We start from the raw sequence: 17,806 nt of genomic DNA, 5'->3' as shown, positions 1-17,806 counted from the left end.
AAATAAAATAAAATTAAAAAAAAAAGAAAAAGATGGCAAAGAAAGAGTATGTTTTTAAAATTAAATCTATTTCAACACAATTTGAGCACTTTTCAAAATGATGGTCTTTTGAGAGGGGAAAAATGTACAAAGAAAAGATGGGGAAACTCTGCTCTCTTGTCCAAGGTCACCTACATCAAGAATGAAAAGATATCAGGGGTTCTTTGAGTACATGGGAAACAAATTTCAAACTTTCTTTACTGTTACTCTGAGAACAAGTAAACTCAGTTTATTAAATAATAAAGTGTTTTTGTGTATACATCCTTGCCTAGTAAAAGTCACAAGTAATCCACATAAAGCTAAACCCAGGGGAATATACTTAAGTATTCTGTGGATAGATGGATGGTTGGAAGACAAATAAACTGTATTTTTAATTAACATTTAAATTAAATGTATTAACACATTATTGAACAAAATCACATACTTAAAATATTATGATTAAATCACTGATCACATTTTACTACACACAGACAAACATCAAATCTGGCAGATAGATATCTAGAGAAAAGACAAATAAGTCTGAGGGACTTCCATGTAACAAAAAGCACAAGGCAAACACTGGGAAGGAACATAAGTGGATTATTTGTTTTTATCTGATGTCTAATACATCATTCTAACACCATCCACTTCTCCAGTACCTACTGGTGTCTCCCAATTCACTGACACTCATTGCCTGGAGTTAGCCCAGAACCCACATGTTTAAGGACTCAGTCCCATAAAGACTGCCCTTATTTGAGAGGGCAAGTTATGGGGATCACCTGTACTTCTAACCAATGATAAATTCAGGGGTTCTCATGCACTCCCCGCACCCCTTTTATTTTCTATAATTTACTGGGATGCCTCACAGAACTTGCAGAAGTACTGTACCTGCTACTACAGCTTTTATTGTAAAGGATCGAACTTAGGAATAGCCAAATGAAGACATGTACAGGGCAAGAACACGGAAGGAGGGCTGCACGAGGCCCCACGTTCTCTGGGTGCAGTGCATGCATGGCCTCCCGGAGCACCCACGTGTTCACTGTAACATAAGGCCTCTGTGCCTCTTCATCTCAGCGTCTCAGCAAAGCCTCACAGCACAGCTGCGATTAACCTGATCGTGGGCTCTCTTGCCTGACCTGGAGGCGAGAGGGAGGGCTGAAACGTGTGTCCCTCTGACCTCCTGGTTGGTACTTCTGTCAACCAGTGCCCCATCCTGAAGTTCCCCAAGCTGGCCCTGCTCCCACCTGCCCTGAGTCATCTCGTTGGCATACAAAGACACTCATCATGTAACAAGGATATTAGGAACCAGGACATAAGTCAAATGCATAGTTTTTCCTCTGTCCCATGGACACGGCAGTGTGTGTCTGGTCAGCAGGCGGGACCCCAGTGCCTGCAGGCAGGCTGAGAGGGGCGCACTTCTGATCCACGAGCTGTCCTCAGAGCTGCCTGGCGGCCAGGCCTGTGCTCAGCGGGGGCCGGCGGCTCGTGACTGGAGACAGAGCGCGAGCTCCTCAGGGGTGGGAGAAGGGCTTCAGGCAAAGGCTTCCAGGGGATCCTGGGAGCCCTTCCCAACTCATGGGCAGCCAGCTGGGTCAGGGATGATGTTCTATCACCACATGAGCAAAAGAGGAAGAATGTCACCTCATATTTTACCTCACTGATATTTCATAAATATCAACTGCTGTAATATAGGATGAAGAATTGTAAAGTTTAAAAATAAAATAAAATTTAAAAAAAAAAAAAAATAAAAATAAAATGGATTATGAGATGTTAATCTTATTCGGAGAACTCAGTAAGACTCAGTGAATGCCTTAAAGACTAAAGCAATACTAAAATCAAAGGAAACAAACAAAGAAACAAAATCACCACAACCATCATCATTGCCAGGAAAAGTGCTGTAGAAAGAAAAGTTGCTAATTTTAACAGTAAAATGTTTGGGATGTTAGGAAACTCTAGGGCATATTCAAACATCTAAGGTTGGTATCATAAGGAGAAAAAAGTTGTCTCACAAAATGGTTCTGTGGCTACTTAACAGATAAGCTAAGCAAAGTCGCTTCAGTCGTGTCCGACTCTGTGTGACCCCATAGACGGCAGCCCACCAGGCTCCCCGGTCCCTGGGATTCTCCAGGCAAGAACACTGGAGTGGGTTGCCATTTCCTTCTCCAATGCATGAAAGTGAAAAAGTGAAAGTGAAGTCGTTCAGTCGTGTACGACTCTTCACAACCCCATGGACTGCAGCCTACCAGGCTCCTCCGTCCATGGGAGTTTCCAGGCAAGAGTACTGGAGTGGGGTGCCATTGCCTTCTCCACTTAACAGATAGAAACCCCATTAAGCCGTTATCTAAGCTTCATCAGTTCTACTTGATTACATTATTTGTGCATTATAGTTAAGGTAATTTAACTGTAATTGATCAACTTTTCACTGCTGGTTTTTAAATAAAGACGAAACCACAGTCAGAAGAAAGAAAGGTGCATGCAAGTTCTATGTGAATAAAATACAACTGAATGCTCAGGGCCATCTGATGTATAAACTAAAGAGCATCTAAGAATGTCCTTGGTGCTCTTCAGTAATTATATATATGAAGACAGTACCCACATACATCTTTGGACACAGTTTAACCACATAGCTTAACTTGAACGTGTCTCAAGTTCTTTGAGGTCAGTGATGATAATTTTTGCTATTAGAAGTCCCAACGGGAACAGAGAATTTTAAACTGCACTCCTTGAAAGTGTTAATTTATTGGTATCTCTGTATGTGATGTGTATGGATTTTATCTTTCAATTATGTCACATTTCTTGACCAATAAGTTAATCTTATCTTTTTATTCCTTTTCATTATTTAGAAGTAACAAAATAGTCATCATAAAACAGAGTTGACTAGATATTTTTAAGGCACTTTCAACTTCTGCATTATACTGTTTTCAGTCAGATGGGATATCCCTGAGTCACCTCAGACACTGTGTGTTTCTGCTCCCAGCCAACCGCCCATCTGCAATATCCATATGACTGTGGGCAGTAAAACCATAATGCTGTCTTCTGTGCTGGAGACCTGCTAGTCTTGACCCTTCCTCCCTTGAACTCTCAGATCCAAAGGATTGTGACATCCCTCACATGGTACTTGACAAATAAAACCTACTTGCTTGCTAAGTTGAAAACCACTCAAGGGATCTGGAACACTAACCTCTTTTTTGACCTCTGGTCTCCTACTGTTTCTCTCAGAGCCATATCCAAACTGTACATGGAAGTTTTCAGACAAACATTAGTTTCAAGATACTCTGCTGCTGTTGCTGCCAAGTTGCTTCAGTCATGTCCAACTCTGTGTGGCCCCATAGATGGCAGCCCACCAGGCTCCCCTGTCCCTGGGATTCTCCAGGCAAGAACATTGGAGTGGGTTGCCATTGCCTTCTCCAATGCATGAAAGTGAAAAGTGAGAGGGAAGTCTCTCAGTCGTGTCCGACTCTTAGCGACTCCATGGACCGCAGCCTACCAGGCTCCTCCGTCCATGGGATTTTCCAGCCAAGAGTACTAGAGTGGGGTGCCACTGCCCTCTCCGAAAGATACTCTACCTCTGCTTAAAAACCAGACAAGAAACTCCTTACACAGCAACATCAGAGTTCCACCAACAGCGCAGTCCTATTTCCTAACCTGCCACACTTCATACCCCAATCAACTCCTAGTTTGATTCCACCCAATGCCCTTCATCTATTCCGTACCTGATGCCGGAAACAGTGTTGTCTATCTGCTTTGCCCACTCCAACCAAGTCACTCCTGTTCATACTTTTAGAGTAAGAGGCCAAAACGCCAATCTGGTCCTGGTGATGCCCCCTCCCACCTGTCAGGCCTAGCAATCATATCTATCTTTGCAAGGATGACACCCATTATTTTTAGCATGTGTCTTCCTCTCCGAACTGCCCAGGGATTCCTGAGGAGAGAGACCTATATTTTATGCATCTTTGCACCTTGGTTTACATAACACAGGGCAGATACTCAAATATTTGTTCAAAGAATGAATTTTGGGTTTAACTTTAACCTCTCAAGAGGTTAAAACACTAAAAAGGGAAAACATAATAGATTAAATATCTAAAACTTTAAAAGCTAAGACACAGACTTTTCTCCAAGTGGCTAGTCATTATGATAATTATACACTAGAGGTGTTAGAAAAGCTCTGAATAAAAGTTAAAATCACAACTATAAATATTTAGATTCAGAAATCATGATACAGAAATCATGTATATAGGTTCTCTGCAATATGATGTCCTCTATGATTTACCACATTAAGATTTCAAATAAAAATGGAGAAATTGCATACATTTATGTAATCTCTGTAATTAAATACTAATCATCTATGAATATCTCCTGGAGGTGTTGGTCCTTATTTCATAACAAGCTTACTAAGAAATGTCACACTCATTTTTACATACCATGATACACTACTGAGGAGTTGATGTCATTGAAGAATGCTTTAAAAGCAACATATTACCAAAAAACAATGTAAACACGCAAACTAAATTACCCTTCCTATTCTAAACACAATTGTTCTATGAGACAAACTAAAGCCTATAGCATTTAAAGCTCCAAACATATGATTTTTCCTAGACAACTGTAATAATAAAGCTTTAAGAGTATTTCACAATACGCACGTCAAAAATAATACACTGGATGGACATGATGGACAAAAACCTCAGTAGCATTAAAAAAATCTTTAATATTAAGTAGGCTGAAGACAAAATCTAAGTTCTAGAGTATCATTATAAAATGCATTATGTTGACAGAAAGTATAAAACTAAAATAAGATGGTACAACAGCACAAACTCAAAATAAATTGCAGTTTGGTTCATAACAAGCAAACGTGTAAACTTAAAAATGCAATGCTTCTTTTAGCATTATCGGCCGATAACGACTATCGGCCATGACTGGCCGATAATCCTCAGCTTGCCTCCTTCTGCTCAGTTTTTCCTTTTTTTCATTGTCTTGATTCTTGCATGCATAGGAGCGTGCTCAGTCGCTCAGTCCTGTCCAACTCTGTGGGACCCCATGGATTGTCGTCTGCCGGGCTGCTCTGTCCATGGGATTTTCGAGGCAAGAATACTGGAGTGGGGTGTCATTTCCTCTCCCAGGAGATCTTCTCAAGCCAGGGAGCAAATGTGCATCCCTGGTGTCTCCTGCCTTAGCAGGTGGATTCTTTACCACTGGGCCACCTGGGAAGCCCTGTTCTGATTCTTGTTGTTGTTCTCGTTCAGTCGCTCAGTCCTGTCTGAGTCTTTGTGACCCCATGGACTGCAGCACGCCAGGCTTCCCTGTCCATCACCCTGTCTGATTCTTGAGGGGATCCCATATAATAATACATTTTATAATTTGCATTAGGTATTAATTTGCTTATGTTCCACTTAGGATTTTTCAACTTTATGATGGTGAGGAAAGCGATATGCTTTCAACAGAAAGCATACTTTAGACCTTGAATGTTGCTCTTTCTCTGGGCTAGCAATGTTTGGGACATGCTCTCATGATGATGGAGAGCAAGCTGCAGCTCCCAGTCATCCCATGTGGGTGAAGAATTAATATACTTACGATCTGTACCCATACAACTACTCTGGTTTTCACTTTCAGGACAGTAATCAATAAACAGTATAAGACATTCAACACCTTCTTATAAATTAGGCTGTTAGATGATTTTGCCCAACTAGAGGTGAATATGAGTGTTCTAAACATGGTTAGGCTAGGGTAAGCTGTGATCTTTGGTTAGGAAGATGTATTCAATGAGTTTTCAACTTAGTTTCAACTTGTGAGGGTTTATCTGAGTGTAACATCATCATAAGTCAAGGAAGATCTGTTCAGACAATGAGGGTTTTGTTACATTTTTCTACACATCACACTGCAAGGGAACCACCTCTCTCTCTGGTGGAGTCTGGAGGAAGGGAAGGCAGAGGAGAGGAGGCGCACAGCGGTGGTGGGCTCTGGTCGGCCCTGCGGAGCCGCGTCACCCACGCCAGGGCGAGAGCAACAGCCCTGCCCTCCCCCACCAGGAGGAGGGGTGAAAAGACACAAGACTGTTAGAAGAGAAAGCAGTACTGATGGGAGAAATCTATCTAATGGAAAACCATATTTACCTAAGAAGCTGAAAACTACTTTCTACCAATAAGATGTTCAAGACTATGGTAAATACTATACAAAACAGACCAATAATAGAGATGTTTGTAACATTATTCAAAATGTTACCTCAAGATAATGATTTTGTGCACGTGTGTGTGGGAGGGAGGCTCAGATGGTAAAGAACCCATGTGCAGTGCAGGAGACCCAGGTTCCATCCCTGGTTCGGGAAGATCTCATGGAGAAGGGAATGCAACCCACTCCAGTATTCTTGCCTGGAGAATTCCATGGACACAGGAGCCTGGCAGGCTACTTTATGGGGTTGCAGAGTTGGACATGACTGACTAAAAACACACGCACATGGTAAATATTAAGAATAGACTGATTTGCAAATTGTGCAATGAGTTTTCATGTATGGCTACAGGAGACCATGCAGGCTTACAAGTCCTGGACTGTGTATCTCTCAACTTGATACATGACAATTATTTTTGTGCTGCTTAGATCTTTGCCCCGAACTCCAATTTGCTGGTTGAATATCTTTCCTTAATGTTTAACAGGCATCTTAAACTCACATTTTCAAACTGGAACTTATCTTCCTCCTGGACTATGCTCCTGCATCTCAGTAAATGATTGGTGTTATGACTCCCCTCTTTCCCTCATACCCCACACATCCAGTCCCAGGATAAATCCAGTTGGTTCTACCTTCAACGTAGATGCTTTGCTTAAACACTCTCACCTCCCTTGCTACCTCTTCCTGGTCCCAGCCAACATTCTTTCTCCCTGGGATTATTATTACAGCATCAAGTGGTTTCACTGCTTCCGTCACTGTTCCCCATGTTTTCCTAACAGAGCAGCCAAAGCAATCCTTTGAAAATGCAAGTCAGCTGTCACTCTTTTGCTCAAAACCCTTCCGATGGCTCCCCATCTCAGAGCAAAATTAAAGTCCTTACAATGACCAGCAAGTCCCATGGGATGTCACCTCTCTGATCGTATCACCTGATACACCCTTCTCCACCCCCAATCCCGGGTCACACCTGTATCTAGGGCTTAGGCTCCTGTGCGCCCCTCTTGTTATGTGCTTCTCTCACAGACCTTGTCTTACCTCCTCACACTTTATCAGGTTTTCATGCAAAGGTCTTCTCTGATCTCTTAAATTCCAAAAAAAATAGTATGTGGCCTAGAATTCCACAGCTAACCACCCAACATGATATACACTGACTTCTCTCTGGTCTGTATAAATTTCCAGAGACCAGAGACTTCTTTTGTGTTCATGTACTCTATCCAGTGGGCTTCCCTGGTGGCTTACGGTAAAGAATTCACCAGCCAATGCAGGAGCAGTGGGTTCAGTCCCTGGGTCGGGAAGATCCCCTGGAGAAGGAGATGGCAGTGCACTCAGTGTTCTTTTCTGAAGATCCCATGGACAGCGGAGCCTGTGGGCTATATAGTCCATGGGGTCACAGAAGAGGGGAACATGCCTTACAAGTTAAACAACAACAACAACTCTCTCCAGTACCCCGAATGGCACCTGAGATACAAGATATATTCAAAAAACAATTCATCAAACACTGACTGAGTGAATGCATCATATATGAGCCGCTGTCACCTTTTTTTCTGTCACTCAACGTCAGTCTAAGACTTATTCTTTTTTGTTTGGTTGATTTTGTTTTCTGTTAGTCTAATCCTTATTAGTATAAGTGCCTAGGACAGTGTTTCCTAGGCAGTGAGAGTTCAATAAACATTTTGAAAAGAATCCTTTCAAAACACATCAAAAACTATTAATGAACACTATTTCTTTTTTTCAGAGAATATGTAGTTTGATAGACAGCTGCTGAGAAGCTGACATGATGGTGACAGACATTTATATGCCACATGGGTCTACCAACTGATCAATTTTAAATCTCTGCTTCTGAGAAGAGAGGGGAAGGTTATCTAAGAAGACATTTTCTTCAGGTTTTCCTATGAATGTGAATAAAATCTTTTTGAATGTTTCTATTATTTTTATCATTTATGATCAGTATTAGTTCATATTTCCATATGGCATTTCTCAATAATCCTGGGCTAATAAACTTAATCTCACATAACATGCAAACATCTGCAGGAAAAAAGAACTGTAAGTCATTGAAGACCTGCTGGAGACTACTTGGTTTCAAAGGCTATTTAGTAGTAGAAACCTTTTTTTTCAAAAGAAATCTTCTACCAAACTTCAAAATACGAAATAAAACTCTAGTGTCAGGCTGCAGCACAGAGGGTAAAGAGAATCCATTTTCCAAATTCCACTCCCTATGCTGATGTATCCAACTGGTGAAAATGCACTGGGCTATACATTTATGATTTGTGCAAATTCTTTTATGTATGTTATTCTATAATTTTTAGAAAAGTACAAAAGTCTTTTAACAACATAAATCTACAAAATTCTTGGTCCTGTACGCTAAAGCTTCCATATATTTCAGGCAAGATGCAGCTGGAAACCGTTCAAACAACTTTGAGAATATACATTAAAATTAATAATACATATTTACAGAGATCCATGTTTACTGCATCATTAATAACAGCATAGGAAGATATGTGTAAATAAGAAATTATTACTGAAAAGCAACAGCAACTACAACTACTACAAAAGCAGAGAATATTACACAGTGCTTACTAGGTCCTATATACAATTTTATAAATATTTACACACAGAAACCTATGGAGTCCTCACATCAAAGCTCTAAATTAAATACTAGTATCATCCCCAGTTTCGATGTAAGAAAACAGGGCCCAGCGAGGATGAGAAATGGGCAGTCGGGAGTTTAAACCCCATCTGTCTAGTCTCAGAGTCTATGATGGTAACAACAGCCTCTCCCTTAATATAAGGTAGAACTATTCTGAAAGAGATGGGAATACCAGATCACCTGACCTGCCTCGAGAAACCTATATGCAGGTCAGGAAGCAACAGTTAGAACTGGACATGGAACAACAGACTGGTTCCAAATAGGAAAAGGAATATGTCAAGGCTGTATATTGTCACCCTGCTTATTTAACTTATATTCAGAGTACATCATGAGAAACGCTGGGCTGGAAGTAGCACAAGCTGGAATCAAGATTGCCGGGAGAAATATCAATAACTTCAGATATGCAGATGACACCACCCTTATGGCAGAAAGTGAAGAGGAACTAAAAAGCCTCTTGATGAAAGTGAAAGAGGAGAGTGAAAAAGTTGGCTTAAAGCTCAACATTCAGAAAACGAAGATCATGGCATTCGGTCCCATCACTTCATGGGAAACAGAGGGGGAAACAGTGGAAACAGTGTCAGACTTTATATTTTTGGGCTCCAAAATCACTGCAGATGGTGACTGCAGCCATGAAATTAAAAGACGCTTACTCCCTGGAAGGAAAGTTATGACCAACCTAGACAGCATATTAAAAAGCAGAGACATCACTTTGCCAACAAAGGTCCATCTAGTTAAGGCTATGGTTTTCCAGTGGTCATGTATGGATGTGAGAGTTGGACTGTGAAGAAAGCTGAGTGCCGAAGAATTGATGCTTTTGAACTGTGGTGTTGGAGAAGACTCTTGAGAGTCCCTTGGACTGCAAGGAGATCTAACCAGTCCATTCTAAAGGAGATCAGTCCTGGGTGTTCATTGGAAGGACTGATGCTAAAGCTGAAACTCCAATACTTTGGCCACCTCATGCGAAGAGTTGACTCATTGGAAAAGACTCTGATGCTGGGAGGGATGAGGGGCAGGAGGATTAGGAGACGACAGAGGATGAGATGTCTGGATGGCATCACCAACTCGATGGACATGAGTTTGAGTGAACTCCGGGAGTTGGTGATGGACAGGGAGGCCTGGCGTGCTGCGATTCATGAGGTTGCAAAAAGTCGGACACGACTGAGCGACTGAACTGAACTGATCACGTTTTTATTTCACTCACTGAAGTCATTTATTAGAACTATTGAAATCATCACTACCTGTCAATAAAACCTCCTTAAATTCAGAGGCATGTTAATAAATTTCAGTTTTAATTGCTTCACAAGCTCATCAACAATAACCCTTAAATGCCCAAACATTTCACAACATAATATAAATGTGTTCCATATATAAACCTAACAGTGTACTCTTATTTTATAATTAGTTTTTATAATTAATTTTAGTATTATTTTATAATACTCAGAGATGATGGTGCTGCCTCCATGCACTTATGGGAGTTATAACAAGGATGGCAGGATTCGGTTGAGTAGTGTCTCCCAAGCTCCACATCCGCCCAGCTCAGAATGTGACTTATTTTCAAACAGGATCTTTGTAAAGAGTTAAGGATCTCAAGATGAAATCATCCTGGTGGGACCTAAATCAAATGACTGATGTCTTTGTAGTGAGAAGTGAGAACACAGGGGCACAGAGAAGAAAGCACTATGAAAACAGGGCAGACCAATGCAAGACTTGGTGACAGCCACCAGGAGCTGAGAGACAGGCACTGGATGGCCCCTCCCCAGAGGCTCCAGAAGAACCCAATCCTACCAACACCTGGATTTCTGTATTCTAAACAGCTAGGTACTAAATTTATGCTGTTTAAAGCGACCGGAGTGTAGTGATAGCTCATGGCAGCCCTAGGAAACTAATACAACTACTAATTCAAGACTCTGTAAGCTGTATGAACAGTCTGGTTCTGGGAAGCAGTTAGCAGTTCTACCTTCAGCATCTTTTCAGCTCCACGACTCTTCACCCAGTTGGTTACATGTCAACCTTGTGAGTAATGAAATTTAGCAGCCAGCCAGAACTGTGTTTGCTCCATCCACTGCATAGGCGTCTTTATAGTACATAGATTTGTTATATTTAAGCTATCCTTCAGAACACCCCGGAGTTTTATCTACCTGGTTTGTAATTTCCCACTTCATGTTGCAAAACTGAAGTGCAGTAAATACTGCTTTCTACCCAGAAGCCTAAGAGAGCTCCAAGACCTTGGCTGTCCCTGTTGCCCCTGGCCTGTTACTTGACGCTAGCTCTGGCTCATAGGTGATGCTGACAGAACTGTTCAAGTAGCTATTGCAAATCTGCAGGAGGACAAAAATCTGCAAACACTGTAAACTGCTAGTTTCTCAAAAAGATTAACACTGTATTGATGCCACTTTCAGTCTGCTAACCTCCAAAAAGATATAGAGGTCTTCCTGATGCAGTTTTCTTCTTCATCATCATCTATCAGCCCGAGCAGCAGCCAATTCAGGAAATGTTCCCAGCTCCATATCTCAGAAAGCAATCTTTAACTGCAAGTAGTTCCTTCATGCCAGTGTATTTCAATGTCAGTCTACAGAGTCCTTAATCCTTCTAGAGATTTTGGCCATAATCTTTCTGTATTCCTTTCTGCTGCCTTCCAAAACAGTTTACATTTGTATTATAAAATAGTGTAATATTTACAACCTCATATGCAAGTCGCCAATTTCAACTTTAGATGCCAAATTTACATAGACAGTCCGTGGAAATAAACTGGCAAGATTTAAGTAAAATCCTGCTCACCAAACAACTTGAACCTATTGGTTCTTTACCAGTACACCACATTCCCAGTGCACTATAAATATTTTTCATAAATGCTGCAATTACCTTGTGAATGGTTCATTTGTATTTCATCATACCCTTTTATGTTAAAAGTGTTAACTTGTTGAATGTAAAATTTTACATAAACGGCTCTTTTAGTAAGTATATGCAAACCTACATGTGACTTGCCTTTTTAAAATAAATTTATTTTAAATTATATTTAGTTTGTAGTAATATTAAAATTGTTTTACAATTCCTGAGTATACGTATTAGATGGCTAGAGATGGTCAAAATAGATCATTGAGACATAACTAAACAGGAGTCACAGACTAGCTTTTTGACATAGCTTCTTACTCTCCATCCATATGTAGAATAATATTTTCACTATTTCCACATGCTAATAAAAAAAAGGGTAAAACCATCTATTCATATCTCAATTTTGGAAAAGTGTCAATAGATAATTCAGAGTTCAACTAGTCTTTGTTGGCTACTTGCTTACCAGAAAAATTCAAATATTATATAGTAGCAAAACAGAGAGAGTGGTAAAGAAATATATGCAGATGTAGTGAGCAAAGACATGATGAAACGAAACTAAAATTTGTAAATTTAGCTCAATGTAAATGAATGCATTCAAAAATAAAATCCAGGAGATGTAAGAATGCATTCTGAAAATTAAATGTAAACACTCATGAATATATTTATTTAGAATGCCTCAATATTTCCTCATACATATACTAATTTATGTGTCATACCTATAGTCAAGAAAGAATTGATGCATACTTGTAATAATTATTTAAAATCATGTGATAATTCATGGTTTGTATAAGAACCTTTGCTATTCCTAAACTGATTACTAGTGAACACCCAACACTGCAGGTCTATAACTGTTTCTTCAAATTATCTGATAAAGTAAAAATCATGCAGTATAGGCCACTCTGGGTTTCCTAGGGGACTTAGTGGTAAAGAATCCACCTGCCAAGCAAGAGATGCAGGTTCAGTCCCTGGATCTGAAAGATCCCTTGGAGAAGGAAATGGCAACCCATTCCAGTATTCTTGTTTGGGAAATTCCATGCACAGAGAAGCCTGGCGGGCTACAGTTCATGGGGGTCACAAGAGAGTCGGACACAACTTAGCAACAACAACAAAAAATAGGCCATTCTAATGCCAAAAAACTAAGCAAGAAAAATGTTTCAAGTTATTATATTAATTCGTAAGCTTGATTTCTTCTGAAGCACCTCTCCTTGGCTCTTACTCTCTCTTGTGCACTCACAGGGCTGGTCTTTGTATGCTCAGCCATGATGTCTCCTCTGTGTATTCAAATTGCCTTTTCTTATAAGGACACAAGTCAGACTGTATTAGCGCCCACCCTAAGGGTCCCATTTTAACTTAATCACCAGTTTAAGGGCCCTATCTCCATATACAGTCACATTCTGAGGTACTAGGTTCAACATAGGAAGAGGTTCAACATATGAAGGGCTCCAACATACGGGGACAGAATTCAGCCCACAACAATATAGTTTTTGCTCTTTATTGACAATTCAGTTAAAGTGATATCCTACATGGTTGTTTTTTCTTTTAAGTAAATTATATTATAAATGCCACCCCCCCCCCCACTAATGTGTCCTGTCAAATTATTTCATTGTATTGGCGGACATACACACAAATGTGTATATTCCTAAAACTCTAGTATTTTACAGTTGATCTGAAATACCAAAATAATTATTTATCCTGCAAAACTATGAGACTCCAACGTTAGTCTTCATGACACAATGGTTCCAAAAATTATGTTAGCTGTGCTGTTAATTTTGTTGTACAATAAATACTTTTATATATTTACAATATACACTTAAAATATAAAATGAAGCTGAAATAATAAATAATACTGAATATCTAAAATACATATCCAACTTGCTAATACATTTTTAATTGTCATTTTTGGAAGTCTATAACATAAAGAGGTTAATGGAAGACTTTGAAAATGCTTTCTGCTTGTTACAGCAGATGAATTGGAAATTTTCATACACTGTGCATTTCCAGGTGGCAGCCACCTGGAAATTAAGCGCTCTAAGTGCTCACAGTAGGTGAACAAAAGACAAACATTTGGTATTTAGTAAGGCATTTATCATAAAATGTTGGAAAGTCATGAGGAATTGAAAACCAGGAGATGTATTTGACTGACAAATATTTGGGTCAGACCAAGGAATTACTAGCTGAAAGCAAACAAACAGTCTTAAAAGCAGAGAGGTCTATAAAATGGAGCAAACAAAAACTCAAATATAAAACATCAAATAATGCTCCTGAAAGCTGAAAATGTAGAAATGGAAAAAGTTAAAAAAAAAATAAGAAACAGGCAATCATTAAACCCACTCTGAAAACACACTTATTATTGCCCTCTCTCTGGAAGCTACTTCCTTTCTCAGCACTTCCAGGAATAGTGTCTAACACAGAGTAGTAGTCCTTAAATAGTGGTCTAAGACCTTCTGGAAAATCTAAAAATTTACTCTTAAATACAGACTGGAATACACAGACACTTAGGTGAGGCTCCCAGCAAGCACCAGGAAGAAGCACCAAAGGAAAGGACATTTCCTGTCAGGTTCCTGACACAGGAGAGAGTGAGAGGCCCTTCCAGCACAGCAGCCACTCCCCATGGAAACTACCACACATTCTCAGTTGAGGTGCTAAGGGCTGCAAAGGGTCACGGAAATGAGAAAAAGGAAATCAGAAGAAAGTGGACAAAGAAGGATTTTTTCAAGTAAATCAAATTTGGAGAAGAGACAGTAAGGGAGTTGTAATCAAGAGCCACATTTACAGCAAAGGGTGATCTATACATTGCAACATAGCTAGAGATTGAAAAGTAAGCTGTTAGATATACAAGTGTGGGGCTTAGAAGGAAGTCTAGAAAAAAATTTGTAAGTCATTAATTTAATGATTCTATTTAAGCCCTTGGGGACTAAAGAGATCACCTAAGGAGAAGCTACAGGGAGAAAAAAAGGGAAGGACTCAGTATCAGACCAGCAATAACAGCACTACTGAAAAGATGTATAGAAGAAGGAGAAGAAGTCAAATATGTGAGAGGAAAAGGGAGGAGTCAGTTGGGACAGAAGTCAGATGAGAGTAAAGTAACTGGGGCTACGCCAAGACACAGAAACCACACCTTGGACCAGCAGCAAGACAGTCCACAGTAGTCACACAGCATGCGCTTGTTAAATGAATGAATAAGTGAGTTACAAAGCACGTTAGCATGGCACCTCGAGAATTCAGGGTTAACTATCTAGAGAAAAATGGAAATATCTGGAAGAGCTATAGTAGTAGTAGTAATAGTAGTGTTAGTCACTCAGTCGTGTCCAACTCTGGGACCCCATGGACTGTAGCCCGTCAGGCTCCTCTGTCCATGGAATGCTCCAGTCAGTATTGGAGTGGGTTGCCTTTCCCTTCTCCAGAAGATCTTCCTACCCAGGGATCGAACCCAGGTCTCCTGCATTGCAGGCAGATTCTTTACCATCTGAGCCACCAGGGAAGAGCTATAATACCCTAAAAAGACATGGGTTCAACAAGGTGAAATTGTAAATTTACCTTGGTATTATTTTAATACATTCCAAAATCCCCAAAGTTTGGTCATATTTTCTAATCATTAGTAAAATACCATTCCAATTTAATGATGAAATTATTGTGAAATAATCAGTAACACCATCATGGATTAGAGTTCATTAATTTCAACTGTTTAGACCAGGGGAAAATGTATCCAACCCTTCAAAATCCATAAAGGAAAGAAATATTACAATGGTATACAGAAATATAATAATGACCCAAAATATTTTCACTGAAATACAACAGAAAAGCTGTAAGCCATTATCTTTTAGCAGAGAAGCAGCCCTAATGAAGTAGATTCTTGAAAATTGTCATATGGGTAAGCTCATTAGTTGTAATGAAAGTTCTCCCTGCTGATCCAGGAGTACCTAATGGCCAGGATTTGTTGTGTCTCAAAAACAAAGACACTTTTTAATTCATGTGATAGCTCATTGAGGAGACTTCAAATCTGGAAACTTTCAAATGATGATATAAAATACAAAAGCACTAAAACTTTCCAAAGCAAACATAGACTTATTTTATCTAAAACATTAAATTTGTTCCTCTAAAATCTCATCCATCAATAAGGTAATACAATCATAAAAAGAAATTAGGTTCAACAATCACCTACACTATAAAAAAAATTCTCTCAGTGATGGCTTTTCTATTTCAAATATGAAGTCGGCTGCTCCCTGTGAAACTTGTTCACGGTATCTGCTGACCCATACACACATGCACGCCTCTACTGTAACAGATGGAAACTAAAACCTCCAAGGCCCCAGAATGCCCCCACAGAAACACCGAAAGAGAAAGCAGAAGAATCTCATTACCGAGTTACAACTCTGCAAGCAAGCCCTTATGAAAGTTAAACATTTCTCAAAAGCAAAATACAATGTTTATACTGGATTTTTAGCACAATCAAATGAGTCAAAATAGATAAATGATATTTTGAAAACTTAATTCATAGCAAAAACTGTTAGAAAATAAGTTTTACCATAAAAAAATGCATCTGAGAACTCACATGGTGGCACAATGGATAAGTATCAGCCTGTCAATGCAGGGGACACAGGCTAGATTCTGTTCTGGGAAAGTTCCGCAGGCCTCAGGGGCAATGAAGCCTGCACACCTAGAGCCTGTGTTCCACAACAAGAGAAGGCAGCTCAGGGAGAGGCCCGCACACTGCGACCAGAAGCAGTCCCGGCCTGCCACAGCTAGAGAAAGCCCAGGTGCAGCAAAGGAGACCCAGCGCAACCCCAATAAAGACGTTAAGTAAAAACTTTATTTTTAAAAAAGGACATCTGAAAAAGAAGCATATTCCAGCTTACTGTTCGGTTTTAGAACTAGTAGAAAAGATGGTGAAATGATCAGAAATCCAAGCTGCTATTATCAGAAAAGGCCCACACTCATTTAATTCTTTTTAAAGACATAATGCTGGTATAAGCTGTTATAATAACTACTCAACAATCTTTTCCACAGGAAAAGAAATTCCTCCATATTTCAAGGCACTCGGTAACACTTTTTCCTCTGTTACTTATCAAGCTTAACGTTCATCAAGAAAACCCACTTTCAATTCTTTTTCATCCTGTATAGTCAAATTTTATTCCAAAATGTAAGAAAATTCGTTTTAAGAATGTTATCATCCTTGTATTAATGAACTTAATCACTGAAAAGCTATTTTGAGTATCGGTGAGTCATTTTTAATGTTTTTCTTTTCTTCTCTGTGCTCTTTTGCTCAATCTCACATTGCTAATTATGAGAAAATTATTTGGATTATTTTCCCTTTTTAAATTCCCTTAAAACATTTACACTTAGACATACAGACATTATCTTCTTATGCTAAGAACATTTTATGGAAGCACAAGTGCAAACTAAGGAGTAATCCAATGTCATTAGAACATTAGACTGCAAGAGAGAATGTTTAAAAGTTTAGTTTATGTCTTAAAAAAACATTGTTTCCAACTTTTTTTTTTTTGCAACAGCTGTACAAGATATACACTTGAAAGAAACATATATCTCAGGAAAAAATGTGAAAGAATTTCTCATGCAGTCACATGTCTCTCTGCAAAATACGTGCTATAAACCCCACTTTATAGAAGAAATAAGTTTCATAGGAGTATAAAATGATACAAGTGATTTTTAAAAGAAATATTCAGTATAATGCAGGAAAAAAGTATTCTTCTTTAAGTTGATAAATAACCAGTGGCCTACACATAAAGGATACAGATATTCTCCTGGTCCAAATGAAGTATCATCCAAAATATATATCCATACATTTGTATATATTCATACACAAGTGTACTCATAAATTCATTTTTTGAGTCAAGTTTTTTCCCACAGAACTGATTTGATATACAACCTAGATTCTTCAGATGATCAAAAAATTGCCTAAGTCATATTCAAGGCGAATATAAATAATATCAATAAGGCCTATCCTGTCTCTAATCCTTTGTATAACCAGACATAAATCCACAGTGGGGATAAGAAGGTTAGAACCTGGGGCTTTAGGGAGGAGTGACTGGAATCTCTGGCAGTTTGGTACCTGCTGAGGCAAAGGAAGCACACTCTACGTGCAAGGCGGGTGGATGGAGATTCGGAATTCAGGCCAAGGGGATGCTGCCTACGGC

General features: G+C 39.4%; 1 protein-coding gene across 1 annotated transcript in view; it reads right to left on the bottom strand.

The window, feature by feature from the left end:
* Nucleotides 1–17,806, bottom strand: part of DIAPH3 (diaphanous related formin 3) — a 561,965-nt gene that overhangs the window by 217,113 nt on the left and 327,046 nt on the right.

This window comes from Bos mutus, chromosome 12 (genome assembly GCF_027580195.1).
Source record: "Bos mutus isolate GX-2022 chromosome 12, NWIPB_WYAK_1.1, whole genome shotgun sequence".
NCBI classification, from domain to species: domain Eukaryota; kingdom Metazoa; phylum Chordata; class Mammalia; order Artiodactyla; family Bovidae; genus Bos; species Bos mutus.
This window is presented reverse-complemented; position numbering and strand designations above follow the sequence as displayed.